This window comes from Enhydra lutris, unplaced genomic scaffold (assembly GCF_002288905.1).
Source record: "Enhydra lutris kenyoni isolate GAN:26980312 unplaced genomic scaffold, ASM228890v2 scaffoldscaffold52, whole genome shotgun sequence".
NCBI lineage: Eukaryota > Metazoa > Chordata > Mammalia > Carnivora > Mustelidae > Enhydra > Enhydra lutris.
The window spans coordinates 4,184,952-4,202,497 of NW_019154136.1; the positions used below are offsets into that span (position 1 = coordinate 4,184,952).

Genomic DNA, 17,546 nt, shown 5'->3' on the forward strand with positions numbered 1-17,546 from the left:
CACATTGGGCTCTCTGCTCAGTAGGGAGCCTGCTTCCCCCTCTCTCTCTGCCTGCCTCTCTGCCTACTTGTGATCTCTCTCTCTCTGTCAAATAAATGAATAAAATCTTTAAAAAAAAAAAAGAAGAAGAAGGGACAAACTCAGTGGTATGTTGGCAAAAGCCCCTGTTTGTACCATTTCTGATTTCCATGGTGTAAATCCTTCCACCATGGCCTATTTCAAGCAAACAACATGATGTCAATCAACTCACAAAATTCCCGCATTTTTAAGAATTAGATCTTATGGGCTTTTGTGAGCTGGCTCCAGTACCCCATTTGACAAAATGCTATAAATAAGAAGTCCCTTCTGAAGAAACACCATAACCTTCTTCCTGATTCATAAGAAAATCTGATATTCAATTTTGTAAAAAATCATCCTGTTACTTCCTTAATCTCCCAAGAGAAGGTTGGATATGCACATCTTTCAAGAATAGATTAACATGGACAGATGCTACAAGCCAATGCCTAATTTTTCAGAAGCATCTTGCTCTGTCTGTCAAGTGTGGTGAACACCATAAAGTGATTCATCTGTATCATGTGTGTGACTTGGTGTCACCTTAATTAGAAATGTCACTCTTCTAACCATAGCACTGTGTTGCAATTTTAATTTGAAAAATGAAAATGTTCCCACAGTGGAAAATTTATTTCCAACATGCCGAAGCTTTGAGTAGAAGGCTCTCAATCGGTAAGATATAGGAGAATGGTCTTGAACCTGTAAGAAACTGCTCAGAGCTCCAGGGTGGCATGGGAAGGTCAGGGCACCAGGGAGACTTCCTAAAGAGAACGATACCAGAAAGTAACAAAGACCTTATGTATTCCTTGAGTGTTTTGAGAGACCTTTTACTAAAGTCTCAACAATATGCTTAAAATTTTAGAGTAATCATCAACCCGGCTGGTGGAAAAACCCAGTTCCATTAAAAAAAATATGAAGTTCATTTTTAACAATCCATACCTCTGTATAGAAACCAGTCTAGTTTGGTGAGGTCAAAAGATTCTCAAAAGCATCAAATAAGATTCATCCAAGATGTGATAAATTTGGACTTTTTACCTAGCTCTGAGCCAGATCTTTGGAAATTTACTATCTCTGGGTCACAGGAAAGAGAGAGGTGAAATGCACGTGAGCATATGTACAAAGGCCATATGAAGAAATAATTGAACGCTATGCTAGCTGAACCCTGGTCCTTTGTTTTCTGAGACAGAACTAGGAATTGACCTACATACCAATCATTTATTTTCTTTTTTTTCCCTGAATTAAAAATGAGTTCACTGTACAAAAGTGGCTGGTGTCCACAGCAGGGGGGGAGGGCAGAGAAATCAAGGGAATGATACAAATGGTTTGCATTCAAAGGGCCTCTGTAAACAATGAAAAGCAATTCTCTGGAACTGCAGAACTCAAAATAAATAAAGCATGTGGGCACTTAGGGTGGAAATTACAGGGGTTTGAGATGTTGAAGTCCCAGCTCACAGCAGTTAAAAATGTGACCTTATTTAGAAATAGGATCATTGTAGATGTAATTAGTTAAGATGATGTCATACGCAAAAATGTTCAACAAAATACCAGCAAATCCAACTTAAGAGCACATCAAAAGGATTATACACCATGAGTGAGTGCGATTTATTCCTGGAATATAACAGTGGTTCAGCATATGAGAATTCATCAATGTAATATAATACATTGATAGAATACGGGACAAAAACCATATGATCATTTCAATCGATGAAGGAAAAGCATTTGACAAGACCTAAAACCCTTTCATGATAAAAAACACTCAACATACCAGGAGTAGAACAAAACTACCTCCATATAATAAAAACCATATATGAAAATTCCATAGCTAACATCATACTCAGTAGTAAAAGACAAAAAATTTCCTCTAAGATCGTGAACAAGGTAAGAATGCTCTCTTTTGCTACTTTTATTCAACATAGTATTGGAAGTCCCAGCCAGAGCAATGAGGTAAGAAAAAGAAAGAAAAGGCATTCAAACTGGACAGGAAGAAGTAATATCATCTTTGTTTGTAGGACATGAGCTATTATGGGAAAATGCTAAAGAACCCCACAAAAAAGTGTTAGAACTAATAAATGATTTAGCAAAGTTGCAAGATACAAAGTGAATGCACTAAAACCAATTGTGTTTCCATGTACCGACAATGAACAATTTGAAAAGAAAATTTAAAAATATTTACAATAGCATAAAAAATAATAAAATACTTAGGGATAAACTTAACCAAGGAGGTGAAAGACTTACACATTGAAAACTATAAAACATTGCTGAAGGAAATTAAAGACATAAATAAATGGAAAGACATCTATGGTCGTGGATTGAAAAAGTTAATATTAAGATGTCAATACTATCCAAAGAGATCTGCAAATTCAATACAAGCCCTATCAAAATCCAAACAGCATTTTTTGTAGGGAAAAAAAAAAAATCCATCCTAAAATTCATGTGAAATCTCAAGGGACCACAATTAGTCAAAAATAATCTTGAAAAAGAAGATTAGCCCTTTTGTGAAGATGGCATCGAAAGCTAAGAAAGAAGCCCCTGCCCCTCCCAAAGCCAAAGACCAAAGCAAAGGCTTTGAAGGCCAAGAAAGTAGTGCTAAAAGGCCTCCATGGTCACAGAAAAAAGAAGATCCACAGGTCACCTACATTCCAGCGACCCAAGACTCTGCGTCTCTGAAGGCAGCCCAAATATCCTCGAAAGAGCACCCCCAGGGGAAACAAGTTCGATCACTATGCCATCATCAAGTTCCCCCTGAATACTGAGTCAGCCATGAACAAAACAGAAGACAACAACATACTTGTGTTCATTGTGGATGTCAAGGCCAACAAGCACCATATCAAACAGGCTGTGAAGAAGCTCTATGACATTGATGTGGCCAAGGTCAACATCTTGATCAGGCCTGATGGAAAGAAGAAGGCATATGTTCGACTAGTTCCTGACTATGATGCTTTGGATGTTGCCAACAAAATTGGGATCGTCTAAACTGAGTCCAGCTGGCTGAATCTAAATACAAATTCTTCACTATTAAAAAAAAGAAGAAGAAAAGAAAAAAAAAAAAGAAGAAGAGTAAAGTTGGAGGTCTCACAACTCCTTGATTTCAAAACATATTTGAAAGCTATAGTAATCAAAAGAGTGTGGTACTGCCATAAAGACAGACCTATAGGCCAATGGAATAGGATACAAAGTCCCCAAGCGAACCCTCAGAGAGGTGGTCAAATGGTCTTCAACATAGGTGCCAAAACTGTTTGTTAGGGAAAGGATAGTTTTTTCAACTAATAATACTGAGAAAACTGACATCCACATGCAAAAGAGTGATGTTGAACTTTTCTCTTATACCACATACAAAAATTAACTAAAAGTAGATTAAAGACTGAACTAAAGATTCAAAACTGTAAAACTCCCAGAGGAACATGAAGAGCTGCAGGATGAGACACCCCCAAACAGGCCATTTGGCATAAAGATTATTTCAAGTTAAAAGTAATAAAAAGCCAGCAGGGCAGGGAAGGTGCTCTGCCACCCCCATGACTACCTACATTTACATTAGAAAAGAGAGCCTGCCCGCAGGAGGGGAAGTTGGAACAGAGGCCCCTTTAGGAAGGAACTCATCTGCATGATAGAACCATCTTGTTTTTCCAAACATCTCCTTTCACCTCTTGCTAATGAGTTTTCTCCCCTTTGTATCAGCAGACCAGACCCCTACCTTTTCCCTCAGCTCGTATAAGCTTCACATTACCTCATGGTCTTCGGAATCTCATGTCTGTGTGGATTCCCTGTATCTATGCTATTAAATTTGATTTTCTCCTGTTAATCTACCTCATGTCCTTCAATTCCAAGTCCAGCTCTAGCTGAAGGACCTTTAAGGGCAGAGGACACGGTCTTCCTCCCTGACAAAAGCATCGAGGAAGAGCTTCGTGACTTTGGGTTTGACACTGACTTCTTGGAAATGACACCAAAAATACAGAAAATAAAAGCAGTAAGAGTCACATGGGACTCTATCAAACTTAAAGGCTTTTGTGTATCGCACTTTTTGTGGTGCCTCGGAGGCAGTAGGCTGCTTTAGGATAAAGCTGAACATCTCCTTCCCAGCTACTGGCTGCCAGAAACTCAGTGAAGCAGAAGATGAACGCAAACTCCGTACCTTTTCTGAGAAGCAGATGAGCACTGGGTGTTATGCAACTAAATGAATCATTGAACATACATCAGAAACTAACCATGTACTATATGTTGGCTAGTTGAACTTAAATTAAAAAAAAAAAAAAAGAAGCATATGGCTATAGAAGTTGCTGCTGATGCTCTGGGTGAAGAATGGAAGGGTTATGTGGTCCTTGCCAAAATTATGTGGCAATGAGGAACAAGGCTTCCCCAGGAAGCAGCGTGTCTTGACACATGGCCATGTCCACCTGCACCTGAGTAAGGGTATTCCTGCTACAGACCAAGGAGGGCTGGAGAAGGAAAGTGCAAGTATGCTCAGGGTTGTGCTGTGGATATCAATCTCAATGTTCTCAGTTTGGTTATTGTAAAAAAAAGGGGACAAGGATATTTCTGGGCTCACTGATAGTACTGTGCCTCATCACCCAGGGCCCAAAAGAGCTACCAGAATCCACAAACTCTTCAGTCTCGCAGAGGTAATGTCCCCCGGTATGTCGTGAGAAAGCCCTTAAACAGACAGTGAGAAACCTAGAAAAAAAGCTCCCAAGATCCAGCGTCTTGTTACTCCACATGTCCTCCAAAGCAAATGACGGTGTATCGCTCTGAAGAAACAGCACACTAAGAAAGATAAGGAAGAGGCTGCAGAACATGCTAAACTCTTGGCCAAGAGGATGAAGGAGGCCAAAGAAAACCCACCAGAAACAGATTGCCAAGAGACGGAGGCTGTCCTTTCCGAGAGTTTCTACCTCTAGCTTGGAGTCCAGCCAAAAAGGATTTTCTAAGAGTAACAGATCAATAAGATCAGACAACAAACCAACAAACCAAGGAAACAAAGCAAAACAAAACAAATTGGTGTATCCAAGAGCATAATCAACAAAGTGAAAAGGCATCTTATGGGAGACAATATTTGCAAATCCTCTATCTGATAAGGGGTGAATAATTAGGACACAGAACTACAACTCAATAAGATTAACAACAAACAAATAACATGATTTTAAAATGGCCAAAAGACTTGAGCAGACATTTCTCCAAATGGCCAACAAACACATGACAAGATGTTCAACCTCACACACCCATTAGAGAAATGCACATCAACACCACAATGAGATACTGCCTGGCACCCATTGGGGTGGCTTATAAAAGATAAGAAAAGAGAAACCAATTAGTGAGGATGTAGAGTAACTGAAACCCTTGTATCCTGTTGACAAGATCATAAAATGGCCCAAGCAGTATGAAAGGGTATGACAGTTCTTCAAAAAATTAAATCTAGAACTACTACATGATCCAGTAATTCCACTACTGGGTCTATATCCAAAAGAACTGTGAGCAGGGTCTCAAAGATTGCTTGTTCTAAGGGCAACAGTCTCTTCTGTTTTGATCGGGCCCATGGAGGACCTGAAGCCTCTGGCCAACAGCCCCCTGGAACTGAGGTGAGCAAATAACCACATGGGGAGGCTGCAAACTGATCCTCCAACCCCATGTTCAAGGGACCGCAGCCCTGGTCAATAGCTTGTCTGCAACCTCGTAAGGGTCCAAGAGCCATCACCCAGCTGAGGTGCTCTTGACTTCCTGATCCACAGATGTGGAGAGATAATAGATGTTTGCTGGTTTAAACTATGATTTGGGGGAGTTCATTATATAACAATATAAAATAAAAGGATAATCTCAGCGTTAACATCGTGAATGGAATGAAGACATTTAAACATTACTGTGGAGACCCATCCCTGTTTTTCAACTTGGGTTGCTATTGTACATTTATGGGGAAAATAAAGAGTTCATTGTTTAAAGTGCTTTCTAAATGTACATGAGTGTGGTTGTTCAATAGTAGTGGGAATGTCATAATCAAATATCAGAACTGGAACACACAGAAGATTATGTGGGTCCACATCAGAACATGACCACTGGTGTTCGAAGGACCAAAATATTGTCAACTATTTTGAAAAACTGAAGAGTGCTGGCCTCATGTACCCCAGCAAGACCGAGCAATATTTTCATTTTATATTCAAAATATTCAGATTTTATGCTGTATTCCTCGCTAGGACTGCACGCTCCAGATCACAGAACATTGCCTCCCCACATCATGATTTGAGAACATTCTATTTCTCTGCAATTACAATTTTCAGGAGTGGCAGCTGCTGAATAATGATAGGAAAATTGCTCTAGTGCTCTTCCATAAAATCTACATATTCCCAAACCCGGCATTTGTTGAGATTGTGACCCCATGGCCTGAAGATGTGCAGACCCAGGTTAAAGATCAAAACGAAATCTAAATGTATTTTATCAGATTTCCTTTGAGTATCTTGGCTGCTTTACAGCATCAGGCAAAAGGAATATTCGTATTCTGTGAATTACCTATTCAGCCAATTTTTTTTTTTTGGTTTATTTGTCCAAAATTGTCACTTAAAAATATATATAGAATGTATAGATCCTCCTTAATATGAACATTGGAATAGATGATAGATAATTTTTAAGGTCCATTTTATAAACTCTAAGTGTATCTAAGAAGGGACTCATGGGCCTAAAAGGAGGAGTCTCAGGGCTTGTCTAGAAGCCCTCTGATCACCTAGTGTGTGGCCTTCTGAAGAGGGGCCGACCGTCCTAAATAGTCAGAATGGAAAGCAGACTGACCCTGGATAAGTTATAGGCCATCCTGCTATGGAGGGAATCAATGAGAGGAATGTTCTGGAATCCAGGCTATTTGTTGTGGTCCCCTAGCGGGCAGGTTGATTCTTTTCTGAGTAAAGATGAAAGAGAACTCTTAAGCAGAACCATTGATGTGATGTCAATCCACGCAGCAGGGACAAACCTGCAACAGGAATGTATATGTGGCATGTGTGGGGGGTGATGGGGATCTGAGAAGGAGGAGCCCCCTTTGGGGACCACTTTATGTAAGCACATAGACCCCAGTGGGGTGACAGTCAATCCTAGATAAGTTGGAAAGGATGTTTCTAGGCTCTCTTCTATTGCTACATGCCATGTTTGAGAAATTCCCTCCATTCCATTCCTTAGAAGCTTACAGAGAAGAGTCTCCATCAAGAAGCAACAAAAAGGGGTGACCAGATGTCTCAGTCAGAAGAACATTCAACTCTTGAATTTGGGGTCATGAGTTCAAGCCCCACATTGGGTGGAGAGATTACTAAAACAAATAAATAAATAAACTTAAAATAAAAGGGGGAGAAAGAGAGAGAGAGAAGCAATTAAACTAGGAGGAAACACACCAGTTATTTTAACAGAGAGAATTTAATATACTCAGTGAAATAGGTATTAGAGGACCAAGAAGTCATGGAGGGAAGGCTATAGTGACACGGAAGCAGTCACGGCAGCTGGAAGCAGTGGTCACCCCTAGGCCCATGGGAGCTAACAGCAGTTGGTAGTAGTTAGTAGTAGAGCCAGGCTCCAGACCGCTGAGGAAGCAGCTGCTAGCTGGCTGGCCTTGGTACCTTCAAGGGAGTGGAGAAGGATCCTGGAAATTGGAACCAACTATTATTGGAAGCAACAGCTACAGGGCAAGGAAGCATGGTGAGGGTGACCTTGGCAGGACCAGCAACCAAATGGGAAGCCATTATGTCCTCTGTCCCTTGTGCTTCTTTTTCCAGCTAACACCCTTCCCTTATACAAGCTTTGGGAAAAAAGCAGTTCCTGTGTTTATGTGAAGCTCAGAAACTCATCTTGAGACAGTTAACTTGCGTTCATCCAGTGGTTTTGGAAGGGAGGTATTAAAATTCAATGAAACATGATTAAGAGTTTCCTGATTGATCACCAGGTAAAACAGGAAGCTGATGTCCACTTGTTTTCTGGAGTTGAGTGAATGGCGGTGGGTGAGTAACAGAACCTCTGACACACATATCACACTTTGTAGAGGAATATGCATTTATGTGCCTTGGCAGAGAGCTGGTGAAGCACTACTTTGAAGAATTATTTATTTCTTATAATTTGAGAGAGAGTGCAAGTGAGTGAGTATGGCAGGTGATGGGGAAGAGAATCTCAAGCTGACGCCCCACTGTAGATCCACATGAGAGGCTCAACACGGGGCTCAACTCCAGGACTCCGAGATCATGACCGGAGCTGAAATCAAGATTGGGTCTCTTCACCCACTGAGCCAGCCAGGCACCCCAGTGAAGTACTACTTTATTTTTTTCATTATTATTATTATTATTATTAATATTTTATTTATTATTTGACAGAGAGACACAGTGAGATAGGGAACACAAGCAGGGCGAGTGGGAAAGGGAGAAGCAGGCTTCCTACCAAGCAGGGACTCAATGTGGGGCTCGATCCCAGGTCTCCAGGATCATGACTTGAGCTGAAGGCAGACACTTAACGACTGAGCCATCCAGGTGCCCCATTATTATTATTATTATTATTTCTTAAAAGATTATTTATTTATTTGAGAGAGAGAGAGCGTGTGCACACAAGCAGGCAGAGTGGCAGGCAGAGGCAGAGAGAGAAGCAGGCTCCCTGTCAAGCAAGGAGCCCGATGCAGGACTCGATCCCAAGACCCCGGGATCATGACCTGAGCCAAAGGTAGCAGCCCAACTGACTGAGCCACCCTGGTGTCCCTATTATTATTTTTTTTAATATATTTTCTTCTGTGTTTTATTTTTTTCAATGTTTTATTGAAGTACTACTTTAGCGCTTCCTTCAAATTCCACCACTCAGACCCCACATGGCCATGTTCAATGCACCCAAGTGGACCCTGGTCTTTGTTTGCTCACCCATGACCCCTTGCAACTTACCTAGTTTGTGGCTCTAACACCCCATCCTTCTCCCCTTACAACAAACCAAAATTTCCACTTAGGGAAAGACACTCATTTTCAGGTTTCTTGTAGAATCAACACATCAAGCCACTACCTAAATGGGTCTTCCCTCTTTCCCTTGGATTTTATACCATGGAAGGGGTAGGAAGATCCATTTAGAGAAATGTGTGATTATTTTCCAGTGTCACTGATTCTGCTAAAGTAGATTCTAAGGAGAACTACCCATAGCCATAGCTTCAAAAGATGCAAGAGGTTTTGATGCCAAGAAAAAAAAGATGCTTTTATGACCCAAGTGGGATGAGTCGTAAAGATAGAACCACAGCTCCAAACAAGATCAGAACTGGCACAAATCGATGACAATGAAAGAAAATGTTGCAAAAGATTCTAAATTATCTCCTTGATTTGGTTTTACTCAATGACATCATCTTTTAAGCTATCAGATCTGTTTTTTAATATTTATGTCTTAACAAAGCTTCCTGTTTTTACAAAGTACAAATGGAAAGCCATGTAGTAATAACAAAGCTCCCTTGGAGTTGGTGTACCTAATTTCAAGTCAAGTTCCTAAGAGAAAGATTGCCTTTGAGTTTCAAGTTTGCAGTCTTAAAGATTCAAATTAATGATAATAATGCACATAATGAAAACATGTGGACAATATTGTTCTCTCTTTTACTCCTGGCTGTTTCCAAAGCAGTCCCAACTAGTAATTTTTTGTATTCATAGTTAGGTTCACAGCTAGGTCTGGGTCACGTGTCCGCTTCAGACTAACCCAGGAAGTAATTATAAACTCGTTTACTTTTGAGTAATAAGGCTGGGCTGTGTTTCCTCCTAACATCTAGCATTTATCATCTCCGGAGGTTGTATAAAGTTGTGTTCAAAACCACCTGCCAAGCCTGTGAATAAGCCCTTTCCTCATCTGCAGCCTGTTGGGTTGGGACTTATAACTGGGAGGCAGATTTAGGCTCAATCAAGCTTAATCCAAAAAAAGGACTACGAAATAGTCTCTTGTAATTTTCCCTTTAGAGTCTTCCAGCTGGGGTCTTGGCCTGCTGTTTATGTGTTGAAGCTCCTGAAAGCATTTCCATTTCAAGCTTTTTACCTTTTAATTTGGTCCCAGATTTCCCATGAAAGAAAGCTGTCCAAGGGTTTTATGTGGTTGCTGACCAGTCATGCCAGGTTCCCTGGGACTGGGGACTTCAAGGGATAAAACTGGTCCCAGCCGGCAGATGGATGGTTGGCCCCAGTAGGCATTAGGGATCAACTTCGGTGGGTTTCTTTTTTGTCTAAGTTCAGTGCCCATGTAATGACATGTAACAGGAACTTCTAGTTGATGGTGATGTTGTTGTTATTATAAAGCAAGTGATTTTGATTTTATGCAAATGTAAATTTTATCCTTTAAAATAAGGGTCAGCAAATCCTGCCCATTCCCTGTCTTCCATGTGTTTAAATGACTAAAGAGAAAAAATGATGCAACAGAAATTTTCCAGAGCCTGCTCCTCAAAGCCTAAAATATTGACTCTCTACTCTTTTACAGAAAAATTTGCTGATCACTAGTCTAAGATACAGTGAACTACAGAAATATCATATAACCAAAACACTAGACCTATTTTTCTGATAGGATGAGATATATTTCTGACAGATTATCCCAAATTCCTTTATAAACTGTATGTTATTTTGTCATATAATGCTTTATAAATTTGTAAAAAATAAAAAAATATTAACTTAATATCGCTCACAGTTATTTTTCTTTCTCAATTAAATGAAACAGTAGAAATTGTGTAACCAAGTCCTCTCATTCCGTAAGTGAGTAAATGACGCTAGGCAGAATGAGGGGCTTGACAGAGCTCACCCATAGCTAGTCGGAGAAAGAGTCAAATTTAACAACACTGCCCGGGTTCTAGCAATCTTTCTTTTTTTTTCTTTTTTTGGTTTATTTTCAAAGAGTCTGTACACCCAGCACAGGGTTGGAGCCCACAAACCCGAGATCAAGAATCACACATTCTACTAACTGGGCCAGCCAGGTGCCCCTAGCATTCTTTACTTTATACCAAGGTGCTCTTCTCATTCAAGATGGCAGTTTAAAGACTGAATCATCACGGGCGCCTGGGTGGCTCAGTGGGTTAAGCATCTGCCTTCGGCTCAGGTCATGATCCCAGGGTTCTAAGACCAAGCCCTACATCCGGCTCCCCGCTCAGTGGGAAGTCTGCTTCGCTCTCTCTCTCTCCTGCTTCCCCTGCTTGTGCTCTCTCTTGTTCTCTCTCTCTCTCTCTCAAATGAATAAATAAAATCTAAAAAAAAAAAAAAAAAAAAGAGTGAATCATCACTAAGCTGTTACCATGCCAAATGTATTCTCCTGGACGATTCCCACTGCCTGCCCCCACTAGACTGAGACAGAGACATGTCCTTACCGTCTCTAAGGGGCAATGTTTACCCAGTTTACCTGCTGATGTGGTAGTCTCTGGTGGTCTGAGCTTTACACCTGGGTTTCCAGTCAGTCTTCCCACTATGGGGGCATGGTAGAATGGCCTGATGTGTGTGCACGTTTGTGTGTGTGTGTGTGTGTGTGTGTGTGTGTGTGTGTGTGTGTTGTTTTAATGTCATCCTCAGTTATCCTAATCCAATCAGTCTGAGTGGAGCATAAGAAATGAGTATGCTTTCCAGGCTCAATTGAGTCTAATATGAACCACTGTGTTTTACAGAAAGTAAAATTATTTTTACAAATGGTGAATTATGAAATATCTTCACCAGAGCGCATACTCTGATTTGGCCAGTGTCCCAGGACTGCGTGATTTTTAAACACTAGAATAATTTTTAATTAGGAACTTTTAAGGTAAAAAAACCATATATTCTGCAGACTATATTATAAGATAATTGAAGATGGATTAAGGCAATTCACTTTGGTCTCCATTTTATGTCCCTCTTTATCTGCCATTTTTTTCCCTGGCATCTACCATCTAGTTGACACTACTAAGAAAGCACTTAGCTAACTTGTGAAACAATGTACATAATAACTAGTGATCAATAGTCCTTAGAGTCTTCTGGAGTGGTTTGGTCAGCATGTAGCTACTTGGGTAGAACAATCGGTGTCTGAGGAAAACACCACAGTTAGTCCTTGACCCACACAGGTTCGAACTGTGTTGAGTTTACTCACATGGGGAATTTTCTTTCTCAGTAAATACAGTACACCACTCTGTGTATTTTCTCATCCCTATGATTTTCTTAATCACACTTTCTTTCCTCTAGCTTACTTTTTTGCAGGAATATAGTACACAGTACATATAAAATATGTGTTAGCCAACTGTTTATGGTATCGACACGTCTGCTGGTCAACAGTAGGCTATTAGTAGTAAAGTTTTGGGAGAGTCAAAAATTATATACAGATCTTTGACTGCACAGGGGGTGAACATCCTTAATAGCTACATTGCTCAAGGCTCGGCTGTATATGTTTTTCTATGCATTTATATCTGTGTATATATGCGAATGGATATGTGTATATATGAGATTACTGATATTCTGATTTCTAAATATTGAACTGAAAAAATTTTGATCCGGGAAAACATGATATTAAATAACATAAACCTACTGCAACATATGATTTTAGATACAGATTTAATTATGTGTGTGTATAATATGCACGCATATTCGAACAATGTGTATTTTACCCCAATGTGTCATATTCTAAGAGGTTATAAATATTTCGAAGTGAGGAGGAAGAATTCTTTAATCACATTTCATGCCATTTGGAGTATATTTAAGACTCAGCTGAGCATGAAGTAAAGACATGTTGTTGGCTGTAAGCAAGCAAAATTACTGCGCGTAGGAAAATTTTCACCCCTCTGTGCTCAATATACAATTTTCTAAACTTTTACACCCACTGCTTAGATCAAAGCTTCCAATGATGGAGCCAAAGATGAGAAGTTATCATTTAAGTCCTGTTTCTTTGTCAAAAACAGTTCTATATTCTAAATGAATACAGCAAAATGGGAACCTAAGTCACTCTAGGTGCCCCTCGGTCAGTAGCAATTTGTCTGGATAGGAATCTGTAAATTACATTCCCAAAGGAGGCCACAAAGCAAGGCTTCTCGGCCTCAGCACTACTGACAGTTTTTTTTTTTTTTAGATTTTATTTATTTATTTGACAGAGAGATCACAAGTAGGCAGAGAGACAGGCTGAGAGAGAGGAGGAAGCAGGCTCCCCACTGAGCAGAGAGCCTGACGCGGGACTCGATCCCAGGACTCTGAGATCATGACCTGAGCCGAAGGCAGCGGCCTAACCCACTGAGCCACCCAGGCGCCCCGCTACTGACATTTTGAACCAAAGAAATCTTTGTTGTATGGGGCTGCCCTGTGCATTTTTGGATGTTGAGCAGGACCCCTCATCTTGACCCACTAGATGCTGGCAGCATACCTCCCCACCCTTATGGGCGACAACTGGAAATGTCCCCAGACACTACCCAGTGTCCACTTCTGGTGGAACCCCCCACCCCAATTGAGGACCACTGCTAGAGAGTCTAGATCACAGAAGGGAAAATCATTTAACAACGGGAATGTGAAATTACTTTGTTAGTAAATGCCCTTCCTCCCTTCCCATATGAAACGGTAAGATGGCGGGTTCCTGACAAGAGTTACAGTGATATAAACAGTGATTCAGTCTCGAGGGCGGTATTAGCAACTGACAATGGAGTCTCCTATTTATCAACACATCATGTTTCTGCTAAGGCTTTCAAGACTGAAAATAAAAAAAAAAAAAAAAAGGAGGGGGGGCAAGTCCCTTCCAGCCACAATGAAATTAGAGCTGAAACTGTATCTTCATTTTAGCTAGAGGGAGGTTTTGACTGGGACACGGCTCTTCCTCGTGGTATACTGGTCTTGGAGGGGGATGGGCAACCTTGAGTACAAATCAAGAGGAGGGAGGGGTGCTGGGCAGACATCGGTCACCCAAGAAAATATGTCAACATCTGTCCATCACTGCAGCCCTGGCCCGAAGATCATTTTTTCTGCTTCTGTAAGCACCAATGCGATAATGCCCCTGAGCTGTGTCCTTTGTCACCGGTGGCATTTCCCACCACCGCGCCCCCTCTGATATGCTAATGAAGAAACCCAGGGTTTTGTGTGGCTGAAAAGGCTTTCAGGCACCATCAGTGGGTCAACAATCCCGTGACTAGGCAGGACTGTGTGAGAGGTTCCCCTTCCCAGGGCTCTTCCTCGCACCTTTTCTGTGAATGTGCATGCGCTTAAGGAAGGGCCATTAACCATCTGGCTGCTGGAGGAAGGGACAGAAAATTAAACAGCAAGAACGCACACCTTGAAAACTGCCAAGTGACACGTGACTGTCTAGCCCACTCTGGGGTGAGGCCATAAACCAATGGCCTGGGTCTGAAAATGACCCGTTGGCAGCAGCCCGTAGTGAAACTTTGATGAGAAAAATCTGTGCAAGCTCTCACTCCATGGTTCTTCATGTAAATCCACCCCATGTGACTGCCAAGGTTTAAAAATACCTTCTGTAGGCGTTCAGAATCATAAGGTCACAGAATTATGAAATGTTAAGTGGCAGAAGTATTTTCTTTTTTTCTCTCTTGGCAGGGTTGTTTGCTCATCCTAAGTCTTCAATATTTATTCATTGGATTGAAATCAACAGGTTTAAAAGGAATCTTGCATGGATTCTTTTTCTAGAAGTGTCTCTACTTTCTAGAATTATTTAATGATCATTCTGTCTTTATCCAGACCAAGTAATGCCAAAGGTTTGGTTGTTTTTGTTTTTTTAAACAAATTTATTTAATTTTTTTAAAGACGTCTCCATGCCCAGTACAGAGCCCAATGCGGGGCTGGAACTCACAACCCTGAGAGTAAGACGTAAGCTGAGGTCAAGAATCAGACCCTTAACTGACTGATCCACCCAGGTGCCATCAAAGTTTTTTTAAAATCCAAATAAATTCACACTCATAAAGTTTCCCTCACTCCTCCTTTCAAATTCTAAAAATTTCTACTAATACTGTTAACTATTGCACAGAAATACTGTTTTTCTCCTTTAAAACCTGGATTGTCCGCTGTCAAGTTTTATTCATTGATCAAAGATTTATTGTGGTGTCAGATAGTCTAACAGCCATGAAAACTCAAAGAAGAGTACAATATAGTTTCTGATCTGAGGAAAAACATAGTGACATTAAAGGGACAGTATGTAAAACCATAAGGTCAGTACATGATAAAGCAGTGTACGTGGTGTTTCCGGATCATAGAAGAGGGGTAGTCAAGGGAACTCAAGGAGGGCTTCCCGGAGGAGGTGAAGCTGTGTGCCAGACACCGTGTTAGGTTGTGAGGGAAAAGGAAAGGAAGTGTAAGTTACATCTCTGGGGTCTGCCATAGAGACAAACTACCCTTTAGAGAGAGTCAGAAATCGGCCAGGGAAGAAACACTGTGCAGCTGTAATGCTCAGCTGATCCTCTCTGTTGCTGTTGCCTTTTATTGGTTTGGTTTTTTACTATTTACTATTTGTTTGGGATATTTCTGTTTCACTGATAGAAGAGTTGAAATCCTCAGAGGAGAGCACTGAATTCCCCCTTTATTTCCTTTCTTACTCTTCATGACTTATCAACCCATCAGATATAAGCTTTAAGCGCATTTATCTTCTATCCCAACCAAGAGCCTGAAGTTACCAGATCTGCTCATTCTGCCCGGAAGAGAAAAGGCAGATGTTCCTCTCCCAAGGAGGTGCCATCAGTTTCATGGAAATGTGGGTGGTTGGACTCCTGTGATGTTAAATGTGTCTATCATGCCGCCTTCATTCATTAGCTAGTTGGCGAATTCCTTTGCTGGAGATGTGGGTGCCCACACAGTGCTATCCTTCCGTGATATAAAGAGGACCAGAGCCCCTCCTTGACCTTGAGGAGCTCTGCCATGTGCATAAGGACATGCGTGCAAATGACTCTGAACTGAATCAGAAGATCAAGAGTGAGTGAGTTTTCCCAGTGAAGAAGTTAGAGAAATAGCATTCGTAGCAAAGGAAACAGCACAGGGAAAGCCACGAATGTGGAAGAGTACAGTGGTCTCTTCTATCCAGCTCTACAGGGGAGACGGAGGGGCAGAGGGGGCTCTGGAAGGGACAGCTGGGGTTATGTCGTGAACCATCTTAAATGTCACACTAATCTGGTCCAAGAAGCAGTGAGGTGCTAGCAGAGGCAGGTAATCGTGAGAATGTCACCAGAGCTCTCCAGTTGAACAGGGCTGTCCTACAGAACTCCCTGCCATGGCCAGAATGTTCTCCGGCGGCATTAAAATATTGTAGCCACTAGCTGTGCCTGACTCCTGAGCACTGAAATATGGCTTGTGTGACTGAGAAACTGAATTTCTACTTTTATCTCCTTCATATTCATTTAAGCTGAAGTCTACCAAGGCATGTGTGACTGGTGGCTGGAGGCCGCGATGTTGGAGTCCCCAAAGGGGAAAGTTATCCCGGGAGCAGCAGGGAATGGAGGCGAGGTGGCTTCCTATGGGAACAAGTGACTCCATTAGAGAGGGAATGCATGGTCCTCTTTTTCTCTCAGAGATAGATCTCTAATGTTATATAAACAATCTTGATTTTGGATTTGTATATTCAATATATAGACCAATGTATTATAGGGCCAACACAGTCGGTATGTCTGCAATGGGGAGAAAAGGTATTTCAGCGTAGAGTTATGGAAGGCACCACTGATCCCACCTTGAAGCTGAGGATGGGACAGTGAACAGTTCTTTCATTCCTTAGATTTTTATTTTGGAGAACGGAACCTCCCCCCACCTCCACTCCTCGAACCACACCATCCGTGTGGTCATCAGTGAGCTACGTTCTGCACACAGTGTCCAAGACAGTGATTCGTGAGGTGGGGGATGGAGCGGGGGGACGATTTTGTCCCTCAGGGGACATTTGACATCTGGCAATATCTGGAGACATTTTTGCTTGTCACCACAGGAAGAGGGGATGTTACTGGCCTCCTGTTGGTAGAGCCCAGAGTTGCTGCTAAACATCTTACAGCACACAGGACAGCCTCTCCCCCAGCACAGAAGGATCTGGCCCAAAACATCATCGGCACTATGGTAGAGAAATCCTGGTCTAGGGCGGTACTTCTCAGCCCTCAGTGTCCACTAGCATCACTTAGGAAACTTTAAAAAGTATCCCAATGCCCTGGGCCTTTCCCAGGCCAACTGAATCTGAAACTAACACACAGCCAGAGTTGAGAACTCCTTCACCATCCTAAACTGCTAAATACCTGATTCCTAAAAACATCCATTTTGTGTCTCTCATGGAGTCCTCTGCATCGCCATCTTCCCCCCGGACGGCTGCCATGTTGCCTTGCCTATTTGTCACTGTGGGGCTCCTGAGACCTGTCAGACAAAGATAGGTTTGGATTTTGCCTATCAAGTGAAAGGGGATTAGAGGGGCTTCTCTGGTAAACCACACCATAGAGTGCTTCCTGCCCAGCAGGGGAAACCCAGAGTTAAAAATGGCTAACAGGAAAGCTAGTGGAGGGAGATCATTAGCAACTATTAGTTCTTTGGTGGCTTTATTCATACGCTGTGGGATTACTCAGTAGCGGGAAAGGCTGGCCTTATCGCAAGTCTGTCTAG

General features: G+C 41.6%; 2 pseudogenes; both read left to right on the forward strand.

Moving 5' to 3' along the window:
• Positions 1 to 2,552: 2,552 nt before the first annotated feature.
• On the forward strand, positions 2,553 to 3,047 carry LOC111157172 (annotated as a pseudogene).
• Positions 3,048 to 3,258: 211 nt separating this feature from the next.
• The window catches only part of LOC111157106, a 33,180-nt pseudogene continuing 18,892 nt past the window's right edge, over positions 3,259 to 17,546 (forward strand).